Source organism: Delphinapterus leucas, chromosome 14, assembly GCF_059928025.1.
Source record: "Delphinapterus leucas isolate spDelLeu-1000000601 "Yukka" chromosome 14, BTC_Dleu_Yukka2, whole genome shotgun sequence".
NCBI lineage: Eukaryota > Metazoa > Chordata > Mammalia > Artiodactyla > Monodontidae > Delphinapterus > Delphinapterus leucas.
This window is the reverse complement of record NC_143142.1, coordinates 41,077,860-41,105,474: the sequence shown is the minus strand read 5'-3', so window position 1 is coordinate 41,105,474 and position 27,615 is coordinate 41,077,860. Positions and strand designations below refer to the sequence as shown.

Genomic DNA, 27,615 nt, shown 5'->3' with positions numbered 1-27,615 from the left:
TACACATACCTTAGTGTTCCCAGAGAGAGAAGCCTGCAATGCTATCCAATGAACAGTTTGCAGATGGATTAAATACATGTACCAATGAAATAAAACGTGCAGATTTGGGGTTTTTTGCTTCCTACCTTAGCTCTGGGCCCAGAGCTTCCCAGTGATGACACAGGAGGTTTGTGTAAAGATTTGAAGTCTAGAAGGAGTAGCTTAAAGAGTCGGATGGAAAAAGGACACAAATGAAAATACTTCTGCATGAGCCTGAAAACCAAAACTTAGCAATGAGTGATTCTAGCTTTGGAGCCCGTGACAAATGATAGCAAAGCGAGGAAATTTCCAATGGTCTCATGGTGGGCAGGGCAATGACCACCCAAGCACGGTGGGATTTATCAGTCAACAGGACTGCCGGCTCTTGAGGCAGCTTTGAGAGGGGAGAGCATGGGCCACATGTAAGGGTCTTTGTTTTTAATATTTTTTTTCTGAGGCATAGAGTTTTCAGGGACAAATCTTCAAGTTACTACTTCCTAAGAACGGATTCATTTTAGCCAAAATTTATTTCAAGCCTAATAGTTGAATAGCACGGTTATTGGCACTGCAGAGAGATGTCAAAATGTACAAGACAGGGTGCCAGTCCCCACTGCATTAATTATCTAGAGAATTTCGCCAGTCGTAGGCTGTGTGGCAGAATTCTATGAGATATTCCTACAGTAGACTCCACAGAGGGAAGGGAGAGATTCCTCTGGAAAGGTGATCAGAGAGATTATGAAGTGAGGGCAGGCCAGGCTCCAGGCTGTAGGTTAAGATGCACGAACCAACGCTCAGGGAGAGAAGAGGTACCTGGGTTTGGGAAGGACAAGAAGGCTTCCACAGATGCACAAGGATTTGGTCAGGAAGGGGGAAACGAGCACCCTGGCGATGTCCATTGTCTGTGCTGCTCCGCTGGCCCAGAAGCATAAGCCATGACTTATGGGGCCTCTTCGTTCTACAGACAGCCGTTTGGACCCTGGGCTTCTATTGTTTGGATGGGCCCAGCCCGCTGTCCCTGGGAACCCCTCAGGTGACTACTCGAACTGGTAACAAAACTCCAGAACACAGGTTGAGTAAACACGTGTGCACGACACACACACACACACACACACACACAGACATCCCAGTGCTACCCTGGCCACTCCCCATCCCCTCCCCCCTCAGCGAGTCTGGGGCTGGGCTGCTGTGGCAGCTGCCCTCCTTGAGGAGAGAGGATGGCAGATTCGGGCCCGCCGTGCAGGGAGTTAGCATTCTGTGTGCCTATTATCCTAGGAAGGAGGGAAGAGAGGCCACAACACGAATCTCGATTCGTGTCAGCAATCCTAGCATGGACGCCCAATGGCCTGCCTTCCCCCAGCCTGCTGGCAGAATTTGCATCTGCCACAAAGGGGAGCCCGATCTCCTGTGTCTCCAAAGCGTTCAATCTGTTTTGATTCTCCAGGCCCTCCTCGGAGGCGGGTGGAGGTGGAACCAAACGTTGTCCTCCTCGGGCACGACACGCCAGATGTTGCGGTGCAGGCAGGGGCTGGCCTCGCGGTCGCCTCACTCTCTCCCCCAGGGGCCAAAAGGGCCAAGGCCATGGAGAAGAACCCAAGAGCCATTTCCTCCCTGCTCTGCGCGCCGTCCCCAGCCTGCTCGAAGTCAAGTCATTGGCGTGTGCAGATTGATCCGCAGTGCAGTGCGGCTCGCTCAGCGGGCGGATCGGCTGCGGCATCTGGACAGCCGGGCCCGCCGGTGTGTAGGACCCAGCGAGCCACCCGCAGCCATCTTGTTTTGTTTTCTGCTAGTTGGTTGGTTGGTTGGTTGGTTGTTGGGTTTGTTGGTTTGTTTCAGCAACCACAGATGAGAAGGAGAAAGAAAGAGGAAGAATATACCTCCACCCCCCTTCTCTCCTGCAGGTGTGTCCTGAGGTTTAGAATCTTCTTTCCCGCTCCAAGTATTCTGGGCCGTTTTCAATTCTACTTGTGCCCACTCTTCAACTGGGATGAGGTTGGCGTTGGCATCTGAGCCACCACCTGCTGGAAGCTCTTTAGTTCCTGTTTGCTGTGAAGCTCGCTTTGAGTCTTGTTGCCTTCATGGCTCGTTCTGTGGAAGAGAAAGGAGCGTTTGGGTCTTGAAGTAACTCCTGGTAGGTCGCCGGCTTCCTCCCGATGGAGCTCTGACCTGCCGTAGCCTCTGTGAAGATCAGCTGTCTCCAGCTTTAGTATTTTTCTCTGTCTAACAGGCAATAGCCCTAAGAACGACTGTCTTGGAAGAGGGAGGAAGAGACGGGGCTGAACACTGCCATGCGGGGAAGGGAGCCATTTCTAAAGCCCTTCTGAAATGTGCAGCTGTGAACTCAAGATACGGATGGCTGTGGAGCTTCAAGCAGGTGAAAACATTAGACGAAAGGAAATGGAGTAAGTGCTGACAGACTGGGGAATATGACTCAATCAGTGGTTAAAATCAATGGTCGAAGGCTGCCTGCCCCCAGCAAAAATCAATGGGAGAAAAGGACTACTGGCCCAGATTCCTCCTAGTTTTGTATGTGTCCCAAGACCCGACAGAACTCTTCCTGCTCTCCTTGTGCCCTGCCTCAAACGATAATTTAGGCTATAACTTAGGCTGCTCTCCGAAAATATCCTGGAAATGTAGCCTCCTACCCTGGATTAAGAAAGAGGCGACTACTGTCGTAATGAGCAACCTCCAATCTCAAAGGATGAACACAGTAAGACTTCAGGTCTCCCCCGCTCAAAGACCAAGATGGTGTTCCTCCCCTGGCAGTTTTCCCGGGCGGCCCTTTCCCAAGCCGTGACTCAGCATCCAGGCTTCTCCCACCTGGAGAAGCTTCCAACTTTAATCCAGGGCCTGTAGAAGCATTAGAGAGGGTTGGGAAGGCGCATTGGGTACTTAAGCTTCTCGGCCTCGAGGTGACGCTTACGACTTCTGCTCACGTTGTATTTGTCCTTTGGCCCCGTGTAGATGTGAGGAGTCGGGGAAATGGAAGCCCTGGTTAGATATCTTCGGAGTTTGGGTATTTGGCTGTGCCGCACCCTCCTCAGATACCACCTACATCCCCTCACAAGTAAAATCCAGAATCCTAGACCCACCTATTGAGAATGTTTCCATATTCCTACCTCTCTGGACCTCCTCTTTGTTGCTTCGGGAACCCAACCATCACTTCCACTTGCCTTGGTCCAGTTTAGCCTGTTCTGCCATCTCTTCCCTCTTCTTGCCTAACTTTTATTAAACTTCATGGAACCTATTTTCCTTTGTCTTTATACTTTTTGGTTGTTCTCTGGAACTCCTCCAGTTTCTATGTCTGTAGGGTTGGTTCTTGTCCTTAAGGTAAATTATTTGCCTTAGTTGTTACAGAACCACTTCCCATTGTGAGCAGTTTCAAGCTGCAATTTAACAAAATTCCTGAGATTGGAACTGCAGCTGATATTAAAGTGAATATTTTTTATTCCTGCCTTCCAGGGCCCCAGGAGGTTTTTCTGAGATGTCATATGAAAGCTCAGGTTATCCAACAGCAGATGTCCCAGCTGAGACACAGTCTGTATCACAGTGCCCAGCTCAGATCTTACCCGTGATCTGCTGAAGATGTCTATTGAATTTAAAGATGCTGAGATGCCAAGGAGTTATTATCAAAGAAGTAAGACATTGTACTCCTCCAGGCAGAATCTCCAGCCTTCCTACCTACTCAACAAATCATCCTTAGACTCCTACTTTCCACTACTGTTTTCTCTATAAGTTACCTTAAACGGAACCATAATGTCATCGCCTATTTAAAAACCTGTAATGGGGCTCGTTGATAGTATCAGCAAGGCCACATTCCTCTGATGTTTAGGGGACTCCACAAACTGGAATGCCTTGCTCATGAATCATTCAATCATCCACCCACCAAAGAAATGTTTACTGCCCACTACAACGTGCACTGTTTGAGGCATCAAGGAAATAAGACTGAATCAACATGGTTTTTTGACCTCAAAGAGGTCCTAATCTCATACAGGAGATAGGTAGAAATGAAGACAACTGATTCTACTACAGTGCAAGCCCTATCTTTTTGCTTTGTTCAAGACACCAGGTTGGTGCAAAATGAAAACTTGCTTAGCTCTGTTTTGGAAGGGAAAAGATTGGAGACAGTTTTGCTTCAAGGAGAAGATAATACTTCCATTGGGTCTTGAGAGACGAGAAAGAATTTTCTTTATAAACAAGAAGGGAAAGAACAGGTAGGAAAAGAACAATCCAGTCTACAAGAATAGTCTTTGCAAGGAAATAAAGGCATAAATTTGTAGTGCAGAATGAAAAAAAATCTCAGCGAGATAGGAGCTTAGTATATGAGGATGCAGGTGAGAAGGAAGTGGGAAATGGCAAAAATAGTTTTAGGTAGAAAAATCTAGAATCCTGATTGCTGTGGCTTAGGATCTAACAAGGCTTTAAGAAGAAGAGAAGGAGGACAAGCTACTCTTCTGAGTAGCTTTCACCGTGAAGAGGAAGTCCATCAGTTCTCCTATCCAGGATGCTCATGGTGGTCCAGCCATTCTGCTCTCTGCCCACATATTCATAGCTTTCATCCCCAAAGCCCCTTCCTGCTCTGTCCCTTTGCAAATGATACCTTCTCCACATCCCAAACCTTGCCAAGTCCTTCTCAAACACTCCATTCCACACTGATTGCAACCAGAGTGACCACAACCATGCATAATGGCCCTACACCCGAAATCCCAGTTCATGTGGAATCAGCCTCATGCCATTTGTTCCTGACTTATATCTAATACTTTCAACTTGAGAAGTTTTCCTTTCCCTAACTAGATTGCAATTCTTCCATGGGCTGGGCTGGGCTATCTTCTACCAGTGGTGTCTCTTGCTACACTCAGCAGAGAGCTGGCCAGATAGAAATTGTAAATATATATCTATTGATTAATTGAAAGGGAACATCTGTAAGGTCATCTTATGCTCACCTACATTAGAATTACCTTGGGTGGTGGTAGAGTGCAGATACTGGGAGCCCAGTCCAAGATCTGCTAAATCAGCTGTCTGGAGGGGGTAATCTGAATATTTAATAAGTGCCCTAAGTGATTTTTATGAACATGGAAATTTGAGAACCAGTGGCCTAGAGCAGGGGTTGGCAAACTTTTTCTGTAAAGGGCCAGATAGTAAATAATTTAGGCTTAGCGGACCAGATATGATCTGTATTGCACATTCTTCTTCTTTGCTTTTTTTCCAACCCTTTAAAAATGTAAAAACCATTCTTAGTTTGTGGGCTGTACCAAAACAGGCCACAAGATGTAGTTTGTTCACCTCTGGCCGAGAGGATGGATTCCTCAGTCTCCTCGAGAGTCTTCAAGGACATGTGAAATCCAACGGCTCCAGGTGTGGACAGACCAAAGAGAAAGCTCCACTTATCTTCCTTGCAGGGAGCGGGGCATCCTTGCCCTACAAACTTTCCTTGATCCCTGGAATCTTGGGAATGTGTCCAGGCTTCTTGGTGGATGTCATCTAGTCCAACCAGCACCATGGGACAGCTCATTCCCTCTGCCATTCCTGGGGCCCACACCCCTTGGCTCACATTAGGTCTTCTCAGTACTGTTACATTAATAAGGCATAGGATGCACAGAAGCCACAAAGGAGATTGCAGGTCCCAAACCCCCTATATCTCCCAACCTGTACTTAGCAGATCCCTTTCTGCAGGCATCTGAGTATCAGTTTCTAAATGGCCTCAGGACTACCTGTCAAATCCACCCTCCACCATTCCCTGCTTTAGGTCCTCCATCAGCCGTTTCTTTGGGGAAAGCGGAAGCCCCATACCATCCTGCCACGCACAGAGTTTGACGGTGGTTAAAAGATCACTCTCCTCTTTCAGCTCCTCAGTGAGGTGTAAATTTGCACAAGATGATTCAATATATTTTCCTTGTGTGTTCTTCAGTATATCCAGGCTGCTGGGTGAATTTCTGACAGTTCAGTGTGTGCTGTCAGCGCCCTGTGTTAGGGACCTGCCCCTGACCCTGGGTAGGACTTTTAAGCAAGAAGAGCCAGAATAAACACACACAAACAACCCTTTGTAGCGTGTGTCTGTGCCCAGGTAGCCCTCGGTTATCTGCGTGTTCAGTACTCCCGAGGTGCTGATGAAAAGGGTAGTGAGTCCTCCTTCCAAGGTGGTTTGTAAGCAGCCCTGCCTGAGGCTGGAGGTGGACAGAATGACCCCTATGGTCCCATCCAGCCTTGGGATCCTATGATTTCTCACCTGAGTCCATTTCGTGCCCTGGGCTTATGCACATCAATTAGAAACACACAGTTGTTGCTTCTAACAGGAGGGAAGAAAATGAACTATAGCCACCTTCCTATCCGAACCAGACCTCATTTTTCCAAGTCACCACCTTACTCTCATCTGTAAAGCACTAAATAGCCTGAGACCCAGTTATCTTTGTGACAATCTCTCCCCAGGTGCTCTGTCGTGGTAATTATGCTCAGTGGGAAGGCTCTAGCTGCCTATCTCTGAAGTTAAACTCATTAAGACAAGAGGCTGAGAAATCTCCACAGAGGGTCCCCGCCCTTGAAAGGATGGGCATTCCCCTTCCTCGGCTACCGGGATTGGGGGTTGGGGGAGTCTGGGGTCGGGTGGAAGGCTCTGGATTGCCACAGAGCTTGCTTTAACCTGGATTTGCTGCTCTGATTTGTACTTTGAGGAAGAGCCTTCCTATCGGGTCAGGATAGAGAAAGAGCAGAAGGGAGGCCATGAACAGCTTCTGTTTTATGAAAGGAAGTGTGGTTGAAACAAAACCATCAAGGCTGCTTATTCCAAACACTGAATATGACGAACATGTTAATTTGTCCATGTTTCTCAAAGAACTAACTAAAAAGGAGATTTTCCTCTGTGACATTTCAGAGGATGGCACATTTCCCCTCTACTCTGTGAACAGAGTAAGTTTCAGGAACACATGTCGGGTAGATAGGACTGGCGGCGAGGCCATCTAGGGCTTGGGAGGAAGGAGAGGGTTCTGCTCAGAGAAAGGCAGCAAAGGACAGAGCAGGGCACAGAGATGCTCCCTGGGTGGAGGTCCTGAGCAGACCAGGGACCAGACTGGACTGAAGTTGAAGAGAGGGAAGGAGAGGGGAGGGAGAGCAGGAAGGAGTGTGAACAGCCAGGGGCCAAAACAGAAACTCTAAACTGAACAGTAGGAACAGTTTGGTTGATAAAGGATGAACAGTCTTTTTTTTTTTTTTTTTTTTTTCCGGTACTCGAGCCTCTCCCGTTACGGAGCACAGGCTCCGGACGCACAGGCTCAGAGGCCATGGCTCACAGGCCCAGCCGCTTGGCGGCATGTGGGATCTTCCCGGACCGGGGCACGAACCCGTATCCCCTGCATCGGCAGGTGGACTCTCAACCACTGCACCACCAGGGAAGCCCAAACACTCATTTTTAATGGATTTGTGAGAAGGAAAGGAAGTTTCTGAAGGAAAAACAGTGAAAGTTCAGATACAAGAAAATCAGAGCCTGGGATAGGTACTTCGTTATGAAGAAAGAAATATGTTCTAGGGAGAGGAAGAAAGAGGGGAACTAGAGGAAGATCTAAGGTATTCTCTAGGGGAAGAAGAATGTTCTGGTGTCTCAGATTTTGATGGGAGGTTGGGTAAGACTTTTTAAGAGAAAATTTTAAAAATTCTTCATTTGTCTTGCCTAATGAAATGAAATGTCAGGGATGACCTGTGCTTAAAGATAAGAAGTGAGAAGCGTCTCTGCGGTTGTGTAACGTGTAGCTTTTCCAGTCAAAAATAAACATCATAAAGACCACATCCTATGTGTCTAGGTTGGACACCAATATTATTCTTATAATGGTCAAGAAGGGACCACCCTACTCGAATATCCATCTGTGACAATACCTGGAAGAATCCTTCTACACTGGACTTTATGAAGACAATAAAATCATTAATTGAAATGACTGAACATATGCTATGAAATGAGAACTATATGCAATAAACCGTAAAGTATAATTATATGCAAGAAACCATAAATGAATCCATACTGGAAGTCTGCTATCAAGTTCCATTTATTCCGCATAAAAGAAATAGTTACAAACAACAACAACAACTTCATAGATGTCTGTGGATAAGACTAGTCTTTGTTCTGATTTGGTTGAGATTTCTTTTATTTTGCATGTCCAAGGCTTTCTAAACCTCTTGAATGTGTCCCATAAAAGTCCTCCCTAGAATTACTGCAAAGTACTGGGTTTACTGGCTTTTAAATTACTCTGGGTAACTTAGAGCAGGAAGAAGAGAACCCAAGGTATTTCTTCCCTGTCTTTCTGCTTCAGGTGGCTTTTCTGCCGTTACCTCTGTAGTCCCGGATCTTCGGGACAGTCCCTCCCTCTGTGACTCCAGTCGCTATTGACCTCTGGGTTCCGGAAACACTGCTGCCTCCCTCTGACCTTTAAGACCTAGAGGCTTCCTGATGTTATAAATCTCTGGTTTGCTTTCCCATCACCTGTATTTTTGTTTTTGTTTTTCAAATCTTCCAATCCCTTTGTAACCAATACCTCACATAAAATCCCTCTACTGCACTGATGCAAGCTTTGTTCTTCTGACTAGATTCTGGCTTGACACAGACACTTAGTGCTATTTGCAGAAAATGATTTGATAGCACATGTGACTTTTCAATTAAAAAAGCAGGGACTATACTCATTTATTGCTAAAGAGCATTTGATTTTCTCCAATGCCCACTTCAAAATACCTGCTGCCAGAGAAATATTACTGGGGAATGGTTTTTTCCACTTTGGGGATGGCTTGTCTGTCACCTGAGCTGTATCAAGTGAAGATGGATCTATACTGTTCCTCCTGTTGGAAGAATAACTTCTAGCAAGGACCAGGGCTCACAATGCTTCGCTCATTGAGCAGAAGTGCTGAGTCTATGGCATCCCCTATGAATCACTGTTAAAATCCTCCATGGCTAAACGATTGGAGTTTTACTGTCTTGCCATTTCACACTCAAGGTGGGCACAGAAGCCACCTGGGTAGTTTGTTGAGCAAAAGAAACAGAGACAATTTCCCAGTGAGGAAATGTGGGGGGGGGGGGGACTTCCCTGGTGGCGCAGTGGTTAAGAATCCGCCTGCCAATGCAGGGGACACAGGTTCGAGCCCTGGTCCAGGAAGATCCCACATGCCGTGGAGCAACTAGGCCTGTGTGCCACAACTACTGAGCCTGCGCTCTAGAGCCCGCGAGCCACAACTACTGAGCCTGCATATCTAGAGCCCATGCTATGCAACAAGAGAAGCCACCGCAATGAGAAGCACAAGCACCGCAACAAAGAGTAGCCCCTGCTCACTGCAACTAGAGAAAACTCATGCACAGAAACGAAGACCCAACACAGCCAAAAATAAATAAATTAATAAATAATAATAATAATAAAGAAAATGTGGGGGGAGGGAAGAAAGAGGGCCCACCTCCAGAATCTGAGAACATTTTTGAGATCCCAGGAGAGCAGAAGACACTGACCACCTGAAAGATATGCTGGTGTGTGTAGTGAGTTCGGAAAAGGTAATGTTTAAGAGGCATTTTACTAAGGCATCCCAGGGGAGATGGACACAATCAGAATGAGAAGGGATGATCAGAGGACCACAGTCAATAATTCTAGTCAATAAACACTTTGAGAAACACCTTCTATATGCTAGAGATTGTGCACTGGCTCAGAGAATAGGGAGAAATAAATGAAACTGTTTCTGCCCTCATGAACTAAATAAAAACTGAGTTGAAAGGGATCACAAAGAATTAGGTGAAAGGATACAGATGGCGTGTAACATACTGTGGAAGTCAAGGTGTGAAAAAGAGAGAGGAACTGAGGAGACAGAAGCAAACCTGGGTATAATGAAGACTTTAGAGAAGAACAGAAAATAGAAGCTTGACTCCTCCCAGCAAGATGGTCAGGAGAAAGATTCTCATTCTGACACCAGCATGTCTTGTACATACAAAGTCAGATGTTTCTGTTTGCCCACATGGCCATTCTTGTATAGCATCTTGCCAAGCATCTTTGTAGTGCATTCTTGTTCCAGATGGAACTCGATGTGGAAGGATGTACACAGAGGGGAACTGGCTTGTTTGGGGTTCAAAACCCCAAGTTTTGTTCCCTGGTATCCTACCCCCCAAGAAAAAAAAATCACGAAAATCCTCATGTCCACTAGCTGTTCTGTGTTCTTGGACACGTACCTCATATTGACATTGTCGGTAATTAGAGTTAGATCCACATGGAAACTGTGTGTATTTATCAAGGACTGAACAGAATAGAATTTACTCTTTAGTACATAGGCACGGTAGGTCACCATCTCCATACATACAACTCTGGTTTGCTTTTTGTGTAGATTTTAGAGATTTAATTCTTAATTATGAGTTTCTTTACTTTGCCAGTCCTTTCTCCTACTGTGAGGACCTTTGCATGTAGTTCGCAGACTGTTTTTGTTATTGCAGGCTTACATACTTAGGAGTTACTTGTTTCATAAGACAACTGAAATAGTGTCATCATGTGTTTTAAAGCTTAATGATGTGTCACGTAGGGTGACACAACTATGACATCTAATCTGGTTGGAAAGTTTCCGCTTAAAATTTCAGGAGGGAAAAAAAAAGAATTTTCCCCTTGAGTTTCAGGGTCTTGGGTGTATTCATATTTCTTTGGCAAATTGCTGAAAGGAACGTATCTGCTTTTGATACTCAATAAATGGGAATTTTGAAGAGCACAAAAGGGGGTGAATGTTCGATTTTCATCTTATTTTTAATTTATATAGCTGAAAAAGTGACAGAACTTTCCTTGCATTTAAATTCACTCCCCCTTGAAATCATAATACAGGATGTCAAAGTCAAAGAGTCTAGCGTGAACGTTCCTGTTATCTGAGTACATTATTGAGATGGGATAGCTCCTTATTTCTTCCTAATTTATACCCCCTTTGGAATTTGCCTTTGCTTTCACTTAGGTCTAGACTATAAATCAGCAATACAGATACAAGAATAACAAGAACTAGCATCGTTGAGCCTTTACGTGTTCCAGGCACTGTGTTTTAGGGACGTTATCTCAAGGCTCAGAGAATTCAAGGTTTTAAAATCTGCAGAGTTGGCCTCTGGGCACAGTTCAGACTGATCTCCAGTTACACCTGAACCGGGGAAGAGACTGTATTTTACTGATGTGTGATTCTCAGACAGCCCCACGCTTTACTTCTCATGACGGAATTGGTATTTAACATTCTCAGCACAGGAATGCCAAGGAAAGTCACGTAGCTTCAGTGGCCGATCCCCCTCACTCTGTCGAAGGCCTTTGTTAGAGCTTATTGACGCTGAAGGAAATTTGCCCCAGTGGGGGCTTTTAGGGAGCAGAGGCAAGGGGCAACTGCAGCCTGAGTGCAGGAAGTCATGAGGACGCAGTCGGCAAAGACGTCACCAACTCCATCACCAGAATGACGGTGTCCTGAACTGGTGTCAGGTTATCTTTTAGGCTGTGGGTGGGTAGCTCTCAGAAATGCACTTGGCCAACTGCAGGATGCCCAAGCCCTCACGGAAGGGAAAGTATAATCCCCGTGGCTCCTCGTGAATCAGCCATGTAGTTAGCACGATGGCTCTTCCTCTAAATCATGGCTGTATTATGTCAAATAGAATTTGCCGGCCATCAGCTTGCTGAATGCAGTAATTGATCATTATTCCCCAAGAAAGGTAAAAAAAGCAACAATTAAAGAAGCCATGTGAGAATTTATTAAAGCAAGGAGGAAAGGAAATCTCCAAAAGCCTTTCATCAAGTTAACTGCAAGGAGACAAGGAGAAATATAGAAATGGTACTTCAGGTCCTTCATTGATTTGCTCGGAGGCAAAGCCCTGAAAAAGACAACTGATCAATTCAGGGAAGGATCAGTTCTGCTGGATGCCTGGTCATCATCCCCCTGTGAATGGCAGCATATTAACTGCAGCGGTATTGGCTCTGAAATGAATTTCTTTAATGTTCATTCATTCATTATTTGTTAATTCATTATTAAGTGTGTCATTCGATTATAGGGGCTGGTATCACCTAGCTACTGTTGCATTCTGTTCCACCAGTACCACTAATGCTGGGTGGGCTCAGAAAGAAGAAACAGAGAAAAAGGTGCACTGAATTTTCTTACAGTTTTAGATTGGGGTGTAATATCAATAACTTTAATGGAACTGGAGTTGGTAGCCTGATAGGAGCCCTGCTGCTCCTCAAATAAATGGCTTCGCTCCACCTCAGCATTTATCTGCCAGGGCTCAGCTTTATCAGGGCACCAACTCAGATTCCATTAATGTTATCTCTTAATTAGCTATGCGATTAACCTGTGTTACTCCTGCACGATAATGAGTCGAAGACAGAACCAGTGAAGTTCAGCTGCCTTATAATTCCCTCTCCAGAAGCCAAATCATTCTGGAAACCATTCCAGGAAAACAAACACAAAAACAAAACAAAACAACTCAAAGCCGTTCTGATTCTTTCTTGCCTTGGATACAAGGGCAAATTTTGCACTCTTTGGAGGGGAAAGCAATTGGGATTTTAGCTAGCATTTATGACACTTGGTACCAGACACTGCTCTAGTGCTTTCTGTTGATTATCTCATCTACTCTTCACAGCAGGTCTGTAAGGTAGGTACTATGACTATCCCCGCTTTACGGAGGAGGAAACTGAGATACAGAGAGGTCAAAAACTCTGTCCCAAGGTCACACAGGTGGGAGATGACTGAGCCAGGATCCAAATGCTGGCAGGAGACAGGACGCCTGGGCACCCAGCCACTTCTCTGGGATGCTGAGCACAGGACTCAGCAGGAAAGGAGGCAGCAGCAGCAAATGCAGCCCCCGCGCCCCCTTTGATGCAGACTGTCCCCCAGGACCCCCTAGGACATCTCCCTCCCCCAGGACACCTCTGCATCAGGCACACGCCCCGCTGCACAGGGCTAAGAAGAGCCCTGGCAGCTTAGATTTTCTGCCTGTAGAAATTTCTCTCCAGTACATCTCAGGGGAGCCAGGGCTTGCACTAGTGGACTTGGATGGCCCTGAGCAAAATGTAAAGATGGAAAAATACCTTGGCTCGCTTGCCTTTCCCCTCTTTTTTCTATGTCGTTTGTCCCCTCAAAGTCAGATCCCCTCCCTCCGCCGTCTTCTCCCTCCTCTCCCCCTCCTTGTCCCACAAACACAGGCCCCGGCCCTCTTTTCTGCTGAAATTACCCAAATCACCAGAAACATACTGTCTGGACAAGTGAAATTGAAGAGATTGTGACCTCATCGACACTGCCACTGGTAAGACCAACCTGCCCTCTTCCCTCTGGCCTCCTCTCCTTCTTGGTGAGGGGCAGGGAGGGGTGTGAACAGAGCCTCATGTTGGTGGAGGGGACCCTGGATGAAGCCCCTAAAATTATCCCATTGCACTGCCCCTTTCCCCTTCCTAGCCACGCCAGAGACCCAGGCCCCTGTACCTAGAACAGGACACTTTGGACGTGATGGAGACTTGCTCTGGCCAGAGGAGAAGAGGCTCTGTTGTCACCTCTTCCTCCTGCTTCCAGTCCTGGTCCTGCTTCTCCACAGTCCTAGCCCTCCCCCATCCAGTGGAATACATTTAAGTGGTTTTTCCAAATAGGTTTTAGTGCTTGAAGCCCCTTTGTTAGACCACTGACCTCCCTTTTCTCCCCACTTGGAATATCCCAACACTTCAGACCCTTCCAGAATCCTAGAGCTTCTGATTATTTACAATTCCCCCTATTAAGATCAGACCTATAATACTCTAGATCACTCCATCACATCATAAAGAGATGCGATGGGTGTCTGAATGTCCCATTTTATGAATTGATGTCAATCCACATACAGGCCCTTAAGATGCCAAAGTCAGAGATACAAAGGATCGGTTCTTTCTACAAGCAGGTTTCATGTAAAGTGCATTGCTTTTAGGTGATTGCTGTAGTATTATTTCATATAAAATATAAAAATTAAAAATAATCATCCTTTGGAGCCATATTAAAAAACAATGGCCCTAAGGGATACAAAGATCTTTCTTTGTTGTTGTTCTGTTTGAGGAAACACCCAACAGTTCTGCCAGGAATTTATCTAACCCTTGACTAGACCTCTGTGGCCTTCCCCCACTTTTGTTCCCAGGCTGGGAAAACATGAAAACAGCTTTTGTTTTATAGTTTCTATAGGCAGCCTTCTAGGCAAAGCCAGAAAACACTGCTTCTGTAGGAATTAAAGGAGGAGAAGAAGATGCAGATGAAGAAGAGGACAGGGAAGAAAAGGAAGCTGCCTCCATCACGTACAGAGAATATTAAGCACAAAAGACACTTTAGTTCACGTTTTGATTCCATTTCTGCAAAGGGTGGGATAGAGAGGGAGGGTGGATGCATTTGACTGCGTGGTCAGGACAGACCAAATTCATCCCTTTTCAACTAATGGAGAATTTCGAAGAAGGTAAATGCTGCCTGTCTGATATTTACATAGGGCATTAAAACCCACAGGTCTCTTGTGTGTGTGTGTTTTTCCCAAAGTCTCAAAGACCAGTTTATCATCTAAGACTGGATTTATTTTCAAAATAATGTCTGCCTCTGTGAACACATTTTCTCTCTGAGAGCCTGAGCTTGTTTTTAAGGCAACATTAATGACTAACGGTGAGTCATCCAGTTTTGTGGCTTGGTACAGTAGTTTATATTCATGTAATAGCTTAAAATTCAACTTTGAGCAATGTCCACAGCAGGGAAGGACAATTAGTAAATTCATTAATTGTGCTTTTGTGTACACTTTTTATTCTCAAGGCTAATTATTTGTTTAAATTATTTTGCCTCTATCAACACTGTTACCACATGAAAATACTTCAGCTTAGGTTTCTGGTATGAAATATAAGGCTTGGGAAGTTCAGACATTCTTCTGAAATGTAATCTGCTGGCTAATGACTGGTACTCAATACGGAGCCTTTTGTTTAAGCACAGAAGCAAGTAGTTTGGGGAATATAAGTGCACAAAGAATTATGATTCACGCCGCTGCCTGTCCTTCTCTGATGCAGACAGTGGACATCTTCCATGTTTGACGTTTAAATATAGTCAGACTCTGGTATGCCATATGCTGGAATCAAGCAGTCTTGTGCAAAGTAATCTACAAAACAAAATGCATCAGTTGCCAAGCCAATACACCAGTGTACGCAATAAAAGTGAGGCTTTACTCTTTTTTTCCATGGAGAGGGATGAAAACCTCCACCTCTCTTTTCTAAATTCTCCGGAGGTCTGGGCTGTAGCTATAAGATGAACCAGCTGCCACTGGAGCTGATGCTTTCCAGTTCCCAGTTCCAGGTGTGTGGCCTGAAAAGAGATTGATGACGTGGCGTAGGCACACACAGTTTTCTCCACCAGGTAGAAGGGAGCCACGGCGGAATGTAAAAACAGGCAGCCCTTGCTTCTCAAGCATCTTCCCAGCCTGGCTGAGTCCTCCGGGAGATGCACAGTCCAGGACGCGCAGAAGGAGACAGATGAGAAGAGCTTGCTCAGCACCTGCTGAGTCCTGGTGCCGGGCTCGGCATTTGACCAACAGGTACAATCATTGCAACCTCCCTATAAGGCAGGCATCATTGAGTCCCATTTTCCAAAAGAGGAAATGGAGGCCAGAACATGGATTGGAACCAGAACGGTGTGACTGCAAATCCCATGGCCTTTCCATCATACCGTGTAGCTTCCCTGGCATCTAGCACGTACCTTGCCATAGTACGTGCTCCATTCATTCATTCATTCAACACATATTTATTAAAGGCAAGCTACATGCCTGAGGATAGAGCAGTAAACAAGTCAGATAAAGATTCTTGCCTTCAAAGATTTTAGTGATAACTAGATGGATGCATCCCACTCTAGTGACAAATGTGTGTTGACTGAGGTTTGGACAACTGCAGGCCAGGCCTGTGGCAATAATACTGTAGCCTCATTACCATCTCACAACCGTCTGTGCCCCTGCTGTGTCAACTGTTTTCACTCCAGCTGAGAAAAGCTGAGGACTCTTATCAAGCCCGTGGACAAGTGGGAAGTCTGCGGCCCCGTCCCAAGGGCCCCAGTTACATGGAGGGCCAGTTAATGAAGGTGCCGGTGGCCGGGTGTGGATTCACTCCCCCTTCACGTTCCGGCGGGACTCATGTAGGAAGTGCCATCACCTGGGCAGAGTGGGCTCTAGAATGTGCTTCTGCCGTCACCACAGGAAAGCAGAGCTTCCCCCAACCAAGGAAACTAAGGAAGGGATGCGGCCCGCCCCAAACATCAGAGAGCACAGAGGCAGATTTCAGGCTGAAGTTATAGGGAAGGAGGATGTGTCTGTCACTCCACAAGGGCTGGCTTAGGTGCTCAATGTTTGTATTTTGAGTCTGGTCACCCTCTAAAATTGGGTCCGATATTCACCAGAATAAAGATAGGAAGGACCTAGGAGGTCATCTAGCCGAGCACGGCCTGCGGAGGGTCCGTTTCCACACAACACTTCTGGGGCTCTTTCTCCGCCTGGTATAGATGTCCCAGGGGTTGGTGCTTCTCCCTGTACCCCAGGAACCAATTCCAAAATCCACCTGTAGTACATCTGAGACTAAAGATGTGGCCTGGGTGGGTGTCTACTTTTATTTATCCAAAGCACTGAACAGAAGCCTGGTGTCATGAAAATTTCCTGCACCCTCCCCTTCTCCCCATGGCGCTGTCCCACCCTGCGCCGCGGCTCTCAGCCGGGAGGCCCCAGCCAGGTAGCCAGGCTCAGAGCAAACACAGTGGTGCCTGGTGGTGTCAGTTCCAACGCAGCTCAGCAGGGGGAGCCACGGGCTCCGGTCGGTCCTGCCTTCTAAGCCCGTGCAACCAGGAAAACAACTTCTCAAGCAAGCTGCCATCCACGCGCCTCCCACAAGGCTTACTTCTCAACCCAGTCTGCACACCCTTCCTGGAATTAGAGTAATCATGTATGTGCCCAAGGATTTAGCTACAAGATGTTCATCACAGTATTGTTTATGGCTGTGAAAAATTCAAAAAACAATCACCATGCACAGTGATAGAAGACTGTTTAAATAAATCATGAATAAGCCATATGGTGTAGAGCAGCGGTCCCCAACCTTTTTGGCACCAGGGACGGGTTTCGTGGAAGACAATTTTTCCATGGACCGGGGCGGGGTGTCGTGGCAGACGGTAATGTGAGTGATGGGGCTCGATGGGGAGTAGCAGATGAAGCCCCGTCCCTCTCTCGCCTGCCACTCACCACCTGCTGTGCGGCCCGGTTCCTAACCCGCATGGGTCTGCGGCCCGGGGATTGGGGACCCCTGATGTAGAGAACATTATGAAGCCATTAAAAACAACACACCAGAAGAGTCCTAATGATAGAATGTTTTCATCATACTACTCACTGAAGAACACACGTTACAAAGAGTTTCTGTAGCACACTTGCTCTTTCTCTAGTTTTTTATAAATGTATGCACAAAGAACAGAATATTGACATCATTATCTCTTAGTAAAGGTCTGGCAGGTAATATTTTCTTCCCTGCTACTTTTCAACCTTTTCTACAATGAATACTTGTTACTTTTGCAATTAGATATAGAAATGTTATTTAAAGACATTAAAATGTCCTTCCTCTGGAAATGCTGCATTTCCCACAGTCATTAACAGAATCCCTACAATCAGAGGAAGAAATGGGAAGACAATTAGCCCCTTTCTCCTAGCTGGCTGCTGGGTAGCCTGGGTGTGAGGACGTCTCTAGGAGAACCATGCTGATGACAGCTGCAAGCTGAGAGTCAACCACTCAGCAGCTCCAGCTTCATTTACTAAATGGACTCCTGGAAGGCCCTTCCCTCTGCAGAGAACATTAGGACTAAGGAGTTTCATGCTCATCTGAGGAAACACGAACACTGGCCCAGGTGTTTCCGAAGTTGCATCATATGTGCAGAGCCAGATGGGACTTATTGAAGATCCATCAGTAGCTTTTGTAGCATACTTTCCCTGAAAAGGGGAACCTGAGCCAGTGCCTTATCCTTGCACATACAAGTAACGTTGGCCAAGCCAGGATAGGGCCCTGAGATTGATTCTAAACTACCCCTGTCCCCAGTGTCCTGTCCCTCCCTTATTTGCCCACCAAATTCCTACTTATCCTTCATGGCCTGGACCAAGCATCACCTTCTTATAAATTCTCCTCAACTCCCTAAACAGAGTTGGTCTTACCTGTCTCTTCTCACTGTCCCTCATACACAATCCAATTGTTGCATTTGCTGTACTACACTGTCATTATTATTTGACGTTGAGTCTGGCTCTCTTACTGGACTTGAGGGTAGGCGTTCTCTCTTATCTTTGTATTCCTAGTGACCGGTGTATCGCAACCATTTAATAATAAACCCAAAGGTTGAAAGCCATTACAAAGCTATAATCTGCCACTGTTTCTAAGAGTGGGGAGGGGGGAGAAGAAGAGGTTACGTGCTCCTGACTGAGAGAGGGTGCACCCGAGTGTCCTGGAGTCATGTGCACTGTGGTCAGGGGGCTGCCTGAGGGGATCTGGGGGCAGAAACCTCTTTCCTGCTGCTACAGGAAGATGGGGGTCATAGAAAGCTGAAGCTTTCTGATAGAGGACTGCCTTGGAAATAAGTCATTAGGAATATGATGGGGTAGATGGGTAGTCACATGACATTCTAGAAAGATCATAGCTTTGGAACAAGATGCACCAGAATTTGAATTCTAAATCTGCAACTTAGTATGACCCTGGGCACATTATTAAACTTCTTTGAGTCTCAGTTTTCTCACCTGATACTGCTATTTACTTTGCAGCGTTGTTAATATTATTAAAGATCATGGTTGCAAAATCCCTGGCACATAGTAGGTACTCACTAACTAATGGCCTTCGTGACTCCACAGTAAATCAGGAGCCACATATAGTGCATACAGAGTTGTTCCTCTAGGCAGAAGCCAAGGTAAGAGGGCACAAGAGAGCCTCAGTTGACCCTCAAAGAGAAGGGAGCCCAGGAAAGGACTCTGGACCCCTTGAGTTCAGGTGAATGAGCTTAGCACAGCACATTATTCTCCTCACTTTTCCAGAAACAGAGAAAAGGATGGGAGTCTCCCTAGTGACGCTGACCTGCTTGCAGCCAGCCACTCAGGAGACTAAGGCAGGGAGTGAAAGATTTCTCTGAAGAAGTGACAGCAGCAGGGTGGCCCCAGAGCCCAGGGGTGGTGCTTGGGGCGGTACAACGGCACTGCCCACCTGCATGCAGCAGAGTCCCGAAGGCCCCGGCCACTGCACTGGGCAAGCCACAGGCGGGAGGTGGTGTCGACCACTCACCGGAGGAAGGACGCTCAGCCCGTGTCCCGCCCTCCCCAGGGCCCGGAGCGCCGTATCAGCAAGGGTGTCAGCAGCTCATTCGGAACCCACGTTTTCTGTGTCAGAGCGCCCCGTCTCACAGCCAACGGGGGGCAGGCGGGGGCAGAGGCTTGAGGAGGATCTTCATTAGACAGGCAAGCGGACATATCTCTATCTTTTTCCCCCTGGGCCAGTCCCTCCAGTAGGACCTCCATCCTTCAGTCTCAGCTTGAGTAGCACCTCCTTGCGGAAACCATCCCTGACCCCCTAAGATGGGGGTAGCTTTCCTTCTTAAGCCGCCTTTGATGACCATTGCATCTGACACCTCCACTGTAACAGTCTGTTTATCTGCCTATCTTTCCTGCCGAGATTGTAAACACATACAGGCAGGTACCGTGTCCGTATCCCAGATACCCACCACAGTGCCTGGTACATAATAGTCACCCAATAAATATCAACTGAATGAGTGAGTGAATGGTGAAAGAACTTTGTAAATTGAAACCTACCACTATATCTACTGATAATACCTATATATTATCAGTAGATATAGTGACTTGGAACATTATAGCACAGGGAACAAGCATGCACTTTTTCTTTTTATTTCTCTCCATTAAGACACATATACACATGTACCCACATGTACCCAAGCAACCATAGGACCAAAAATTTAAGAACACTTCAATTAAATTAAATTCAACAAATATTTATTGGGCATCTACTAGCTGCCAAGCACTTTTTTAGGTACCTAGGATACATCATTGAACAAAACGACAGGCACTCTGATAAAATATGTCATTCTAATGATTTCTTTGAAAACCTGCCATACAGCCAGGACAATTATCTCCTACTTTAAGTTTGTATTTAGAGTTAGACTCCTTAAGATTCTGTTTTGGTTCGGACATTTCTAGGAGTAGAGTTCATCATGGAATCTTGAAAAGCAGACCCATTGGGAGATGACTTGTCCTTCACTATAGCAAAGACAGTGACTTTCTGTGGATGACACTGATTGTAAAAATCCCCAGGAGGTGCCTGTTTGCAAAACCATTCATTGGACATACCCCCTTGACTTTCAATGTTCTCCTCTGATATGAGCATAAGCAAATGGCTTCCGTTTTTACCTCTGTGTTTAACTTTTATTAAGTGAGGACTGAACTCATCTGTCTTCTTTTCCTAACAAATGGAAATACAGCTTCTGTGAAGATCCTCTTGAGTTTATCATTCAGCTTCTAAAGAAATTGACTCTCATATTTTCCCCTCTCCCAGCTAAGATAGGGACATGCCCATCTGTTTGCTGTCTTTCTGTACAGTGGGTCCATCTACTGACATCACGAAATTGCTTTCAGTGAGTCAGTTAGCTTTGTGTACAGATGAAAATTCTATTGCACTCCTGCTGAATGAAGATGTAATCCAATCACTCATGGTTTACATGTAAGGAACTAGTCAAAAGGAAGAATGGGATTAAAGATTATAGGTGCTCTGTGACCACCCTGATCACTACTAGGAAAATGATTCATAGTGCCTGCTCTGTTCTTGGCAAGTGAGTGATACTGTCCTCCCGTGTAGACTCAAGTCATCAAGAATTTGTTGTTAGTAAGTGTCCAAACCTGGGGCGAGCCCGTGCACTATAGGAGAATCAAAAGAAGATGACACAGCACCTGCTCTCAAAAAGGGTATCACACTTCTACTGAGGAAGCCAAACTTAAATAGTTGAACAACTAGGAGATGCTTAAAGATATATGGATCTGACTGTAAGTATTTGGAGAACTAGAGGAAGAAGAGATCTCTGGGCTGAGGCAACTCACAGAAGACTTCACAGAGCAGATGGGACTTGAAGATGGACCTTGAAAGATGGAGAGGTTTGGATTGGAGTGAGTTTGAAAAGAGGACAAGGAAGAACATGGTGAGAAGGGTTGTCAGATGGGGAGGGCAAGGACATCATCCAGGCTGCCGTGGATGGTTCCTGTGCAAAAGGAATCAGTAATAAGTTTAGAAAAGACAGTTTAAGTCAAACCATGGATGTTACTAAATGCTGGGCAGAAAAGTTTAGATTTCATCTGATACGCTATAAAAAGCCGATACAGAGTCATGAATGGAGTAGCCATATGATGAAAGTGGCTATAGAAATATTCAGTAGACAGCAGCCTTCACAGTGGACTAGAAAAGAGAGTGGAGATTTTTTTAAAAAGTCAGTCAGAGGGAAAAGCTGTTGAGAAGTTCAGTTAGAGTCCCAGCATTGTGATATGAAAGAGGAGTTGACATGTTTAAGAAATTGTGAAGGAACAGGATTAAAAATTAGGATTGCCTAAGGATATAACAGGGCAGACTACAACACAATTCTAGAAGGGCAAACAACAAATTCCAAAATACAGCACTTACAGCATTCACAAGACAACCTCGGTAAAGTTTACCGAAAAACAAAACAAAACAAACAAACAAAAAAACCCTTACAAACCAACAGTGAAAATGTAAAACATATTAGAAAAGTGGGCAAAGAATATGAACATAAAGATTTCCAAACAAAATCTAAAAGGCTATTAAACATACGAAGTCATGTTTAACCACACTAAAGAATGCAAATAAATAAAAAGATACTACTTTACCTATCAATGTGGATAAAAGTAAGAATAATTTTTCTATTAGAACACCTAGTGTTTGCAAGGAATACGCTGTTCACGGGAAAACTGATGTACACCTCTGTACAGCGATTTGACAGTATCAAAAAAATCTAACAAACATGCTTATTCATCGTGAGCCCAGGTTTTCTACTTCTCATGAGTCATTTCTCATGTATGTATATCAAAGCCTTTCTCATGGGTGATGTATTTGAAAATAAGCTAAATGTCCAATAATAAGATGTTGGAGGTAAGGAGTATGGAATGTTGTACAGACCTTAAAATCATTGAAGAAAAATATTTAATACATGGGAAAATGTGCATAAGAAGTTAATTTAAAAGGCAGATTATAAACAGCTTGCACTATATGTTCCTAATTTTAAAAATTTTGTGTATATAAGTCAAATAAAGTATGTAGACTTTGGATTCTAAATCAAACAAGCTAACTGTAAAAAGACATTTTGGAGACAGACAAAATCAAACATGGACTAAGTATTAGATGAAACTGAGTATTTGCTATTAGTTTTGTTAGGTATGATAATGACATTTCAGTGTTTTTTTTTAAAGTGTTCAGTGTTAGAGACACATACTGAAGTGTTATAGGGTGAAATTATATGAAATCTGGAATTTGCTGCACAATACTCAAAAATAAATGAATTAGATAAAACAAGAATGACAAAATGGTGATAATTATTAATTATATAGTTTTCTCTCTTTTGAAAATTCCCATAATAAAAAGAAGTCCAAATGCTGCAACTAAAGATCCCACATGCTGCAACAAAGATCCCACATGCTGCAACAAAGATCCCACATGCCACAATTAAGACCCAGTGCAGCCCTAATAAATAAATAATGTTAATTTAAAAAAGAAGGCAGAATGCTGCCACACTTTAAAAATAATGTATGTGTATGCATAGAAAAAAATTAGAATTGTAACCAAGTAGATACAATGATTATTGCTGGTTAGACAATTAGCTCATTTTCACTTTCTTGTTTTTTTATAAACATATTTTTCAAATTTCCACAATGAACATATAAAAATTTTATAATCATAAAAGAACTCTATATGTGCCTTTTAAAGTGTCTTTTGTTTTGACTTTAAAGAGGTAAAAGGAATGGTGACACCAATAGCTGAAATGGAGAAGATGAGAACCAGAGAGGGTGTGGGAGGGAAACATACTCAAACAGAACTTGTAGAAGCAGCAGTGTTGGTAGACATCTGGATAGAGCCCTGAACTTAACTGGAAAAGGGAGCTGAGATGATGACGGAATTGAGAAGGCAGGGACCCTGAGTTTAAATCTTCGAAGTATGTTAATATTATATACAACAGCATTGCAAATTTACCTTGGGAATAACGATTTTGAAAACTGAAAATTTTTTTCTCTCATTTATTTATTCTACACGATCCAGGTACTGTTCTGGATGCTAGAAGCACAGTGGTGAAATAGAGGGTCTTGAAAAAGTCCTCATGGACTTACAAACTAGCCACAGAGAGAGAGAGATTAAACTAAAAGCTACACAAATAGTCAATGGTAATAGCTATTACGAAAGAGAAGTACAAGAGGCCTTGAGAGCCCATAACAGAAAGACTCACCCTACTTTTTAGGCATTCTGGGAAACTTTCCTGAGGAAGCCTTGTTCCTGAAAGATAAACAGGAGCTCAGCAAAGAGTGGGGTAGCAACATTCAGACCAGGGGACAAGTTTACCCAAAGGCCTTGATGCTAAAACAAAAATGATCATTTGAGGGAAAGAGAAAGCCAGAGTGTCAGAAGCAGAAAGTGAGGGATAGAGGGGCCTAAGATGAAACTGGAGAGGGAGGCCACAGAGAACATGCAGATGTTTCTGGTCATGATAAGGATCATTACTGTTCCCTTATTTTATTCTAAGCATACGGGAGGCCATTAGAGAAGGTCAGGTAAAGGGTGGTCACTGCAGTGCGTGCACCTGAAGAGAGGTCTTTCCAGGAGTATTCAGAGGCCCATGAACAGTCAAGGTGGAAGAAGTCGATGCTTTGGACTGGGGTATTGGCAGAGCAGGTGGAGAGAAGTGGGTAGTTTAAAGAGACTTAAAATTTCCAGAAGGAGCAGGTAAACTGGCAAAGGGGACTGGGAAGCAGCTAGAGCAGTAGTAGAAAGATCAGGAAACCAGCATCAAGGAAGGCCTGTTTTCTGGAAGGAAGGCGTGGTCAAACGGGTTGGATGTTATAACGCTGTACAATGGATAAGCCATAAGCAGATCCAATGTCAGGTGGACCCATTGCTATGAAATTATCTATGGATATATATTTTGGTGACATTAGGGTATTAGTACTTGCAAAAATATGGCTATTCTTATGAAGCACTTGTAGTTGGATCCCAGCTCTAGCACTTCCCGTTGGTATGACTACCAACTATTTAATCTCTGGACAGTTTCATCTGTAAAATGGGTATAATAATCCCTACTCATACGACTGTTGGGAGGGTTAACATAATGTATCCCACATTCCTCCTGCACTGATGGTGCTTAATAAATAAGCATCATTTCCCCAGCCCTTCCTTTTCTCACTGTTTAGCCTGCTGTTATCAGCTCCCCAAATAATGTGACCCCAGGGACTCTTCGCTCATTTCTTTTCTACTGCCCTAGAACAAAGGGAACATAATCTAGAGTGGAAACATTATTTGATATCTGCTTCAAAAACACACTGTGTTTGATGTGTGATGCGGACGTGTAATACTCAGTCTATTAGATATGAATGTTAGACTGCTGGCTTTGTGCTGTCTATATTGGTAACACGATCCTGACCAGGTTCCCAGCTGTGAGGATTAAAATGTGGGCTCTCAGTTGTTATGGGGCTTTTTCTTCCATCTACTACAGCCAGGATGAGGTTGAATAAGCGTCCAATGTAACAGCCTTCAGCTGAGTTTGCTGAGTTTTTAAAACTCAAGAATCGGGTCTCTCTTGTGAATTTTTTGTACCTCAGATGGCTTCCACATATCCAGGCTACCATAAGGAGCTCCTTGGATTCTATTTCTTAGCGTGGGTTCACCATCCGCACCCTGCACCTGCCCCCTCTGAAAGCTCTCCAACACCTGCTTCCCAATGAAGGAAGGGAGGTTAGGCAGGGGAAGACGGGAGAGGAGGAATTGCAGAGCAGAAAGGGGGAGAAAGGGGCTGGGTTACGGTTCCCAGGGATAATGGTGAGGAGAAGAAATAAGAGGAGGAAGAGGTGGAGTGAAGTGGGGAATGGGGGAAAGAGGGGAAATAGAAGAAGAGAAAAGAAAGGGATATGAGGAATTAATGTATACCGAGCAATTGACTACTAGTCATCTGTTCTCGACCATTTCACTTCATTTCCACAACGATCCTACAAAGTGGGTCCTTTGGTACCATAAGGATCGATCTCCTTTCTGTGACTCCTGTCCTTTTCCCAAGAAATTCTGGGCATCAAAACTATCTTCCCACCCCACAGAATGAAATCCAAACTCTGTAGGATGCCGTTCAAGGTTTCATAGGAACAGCCCCCCAAAGGTGAGGCGACAAAGTAATACCAGCCAAACCCAGACTCTTTTGAGAGTAAAAGCAGGTGCCATGTGTAATTACACTGGGAAGAGAGATGAAAACTGAGGTTGTCATGGGCTAACTGGGATGTATGGTCAGCCCCACCCCCATGTCCATCCTAAGCCACCCACCTTGCCGAGCTACTGCCTTCCCCAAATCTCCCATGCTTTGTCATGTGTGTGGAAAGCTAAGCAAACCCCACTCACCCCACGCCAACCTGGAAAACTCATCCTTCAGCAGGGAGGTCAGAAACAACTGCCTCCATGATGTCCATCTCAAGTTCTCACGGCCAGTTTCCAGAGTGCTTAGAGCCCAGACACTGGACCCCTGTTGAACCTGGGGGTTCAAATCCCAGGTCCACAACCTGCACGCTGTGTATGTTTGGGCAAGTCACTCAAGCTCTCTCTGTCTCGGCTCTCCTTTCTGTACTATTGAGATAATAGTATCTCCTTCATGTGGTGGCTATGAGGACCAAGAAAGTTCACAAGTGACAGGGACTGGCTCTGCATGGGGACTTCAGGTGGAGTATGTGATGCACAAGGATCTCGCCAAACCTGGGGGCACAGGCATGCATATGCTCATCTGCACACCTGAACCCCACCCGGGAGGCACGTATTTTCTCCTTTGAGGAAAAACAGAACAAAAATTGTCAAGTGCAGTGTTAAATGCTAAAAAGTTCACAGATCATTTTGTCTGTAATAACCTTTAGTTTTTCTTATGATGATTTCAACATCATCTTAATCAATACAACATGTTAAAATTTCTAACTTCCCTTCCAGGACTCAAACAATTCTCTAAGCTATCCCACGTAGGCTTCTTACTGGCAGGCGCGTGGCATGGTCCCAGAGTGCCTTCAGTGAATAAGAAGAATAGGCTTCCATGCGTGTGATGCTGTTTCAGAGTCCAGTAACATTTATTTTACCTAAGATTTGGCTTATTAAAGTGCAGATACTCCTGAGATCAGTAACTGGTCTTTTCTATCTTCAGTTATTTTTACCTTAGTGTGAATACATTTCAAATCCTTAGAGAGGAGGCGTGAGAGAAGACACTGGATGTTCCTAAGGGGTGGAAGCAGGAACTACGAAGGCTAAGAAGGGTGTGGAAAGGCAGGACTGCAGGTGCCTAGGATGAATTCTGTCCATGTCACACTTTTCGCTCAGAGCAAAACACTTTTGCAGGGGGACTAATGTTTAGTGCACAGGCTGGGCTGAGCTTTCTGCTAGGAGGACCTGGAGTTAATCCCTCCAGCCCCCGCCCCTGCCCCCAATGTACCCCCCAACACACACACACACTCACTTGACTCATTTCAATGTCATCTGCCCGCCTGAAGTCTAGATTTACAGTGACTTTTGTTGTTATTGTTGTCCTTATGCTCTGGCTGTCATTTTTGAGGCTTTTCCCCCCACAGATTTTAATTGAATGTTCCAGAGGGGAGATACTTTAGCATTCATTTTGAATTTTTGCTTCATATTGTGACCAATTAAAATACAACTAACCACAGAATACACTTTTCTTTTCCTTCAAGCATCACCCCGAACAGAGAGAATGGAGTTTGAACGCCATATTATTATTTTCCATGCTGTTTTGACTTAAGAGAAAAGGTCTTTGTTTTTGTTTTTTTTTTTGATAAAGTTCTTTGAAAACTTTTTGACAACCCCAATTGGGGTTTTTTCCCCCATTCCACGTACATCTTGGGTGGAATTCTCTATAGCCTGCTTTCTCTCCAATCCTCACATCAAACCTCCTTGCATAATGTAAAGCAGTGATCCCCACTGCATGACTGAAAAGCAAGCTTTGCTGGATGACTTTAAAGGTGATACCAATATGCAGACAGAGAGTGCAAATCCATCTGAACCCAGCCCGGCCTGCAGCCCTCCATTTCTGTTCTCTCGTGACTTTTTTCCCTTTCCCACAAATCTGTGGCAATTCCTCAGGCTCCTGGCCACCTCTCAGTGCACAGCCTTGACTTCTACTGTGCAAGGAAGATAAGAGCATATTGTTGGTGAAGCGCCCTCTCCTCGTCTGAAATGGGTCCATAACGGCGCCCTTTCCTCCCTCGGAACCTCATCCTCTTCGGGAATACCTCCTCCTCCTATGCAGTTGATTCCTTTCCTCTCTTGCTTCTCTGGCATTCCTCTTCTGTCCAGCACATTTTTATTCTCCCTCTCT

At 45.0% G+C, this 27,615-nt stretch overlaps 1 long non-coding RNA gene across 3 annotated transcripts in view; it reads right to left on the bottom strand.

Moving 5' to 3' along the window:
- LOC111181481 (uncharacterized) overlaps window positions 1-27,615 on the bottom strand; it is a 544,017-nt gene that overhangs the window by 146,719 nt on the left and 369,683 nt on the right. The window lies entirely within an intron of this gene.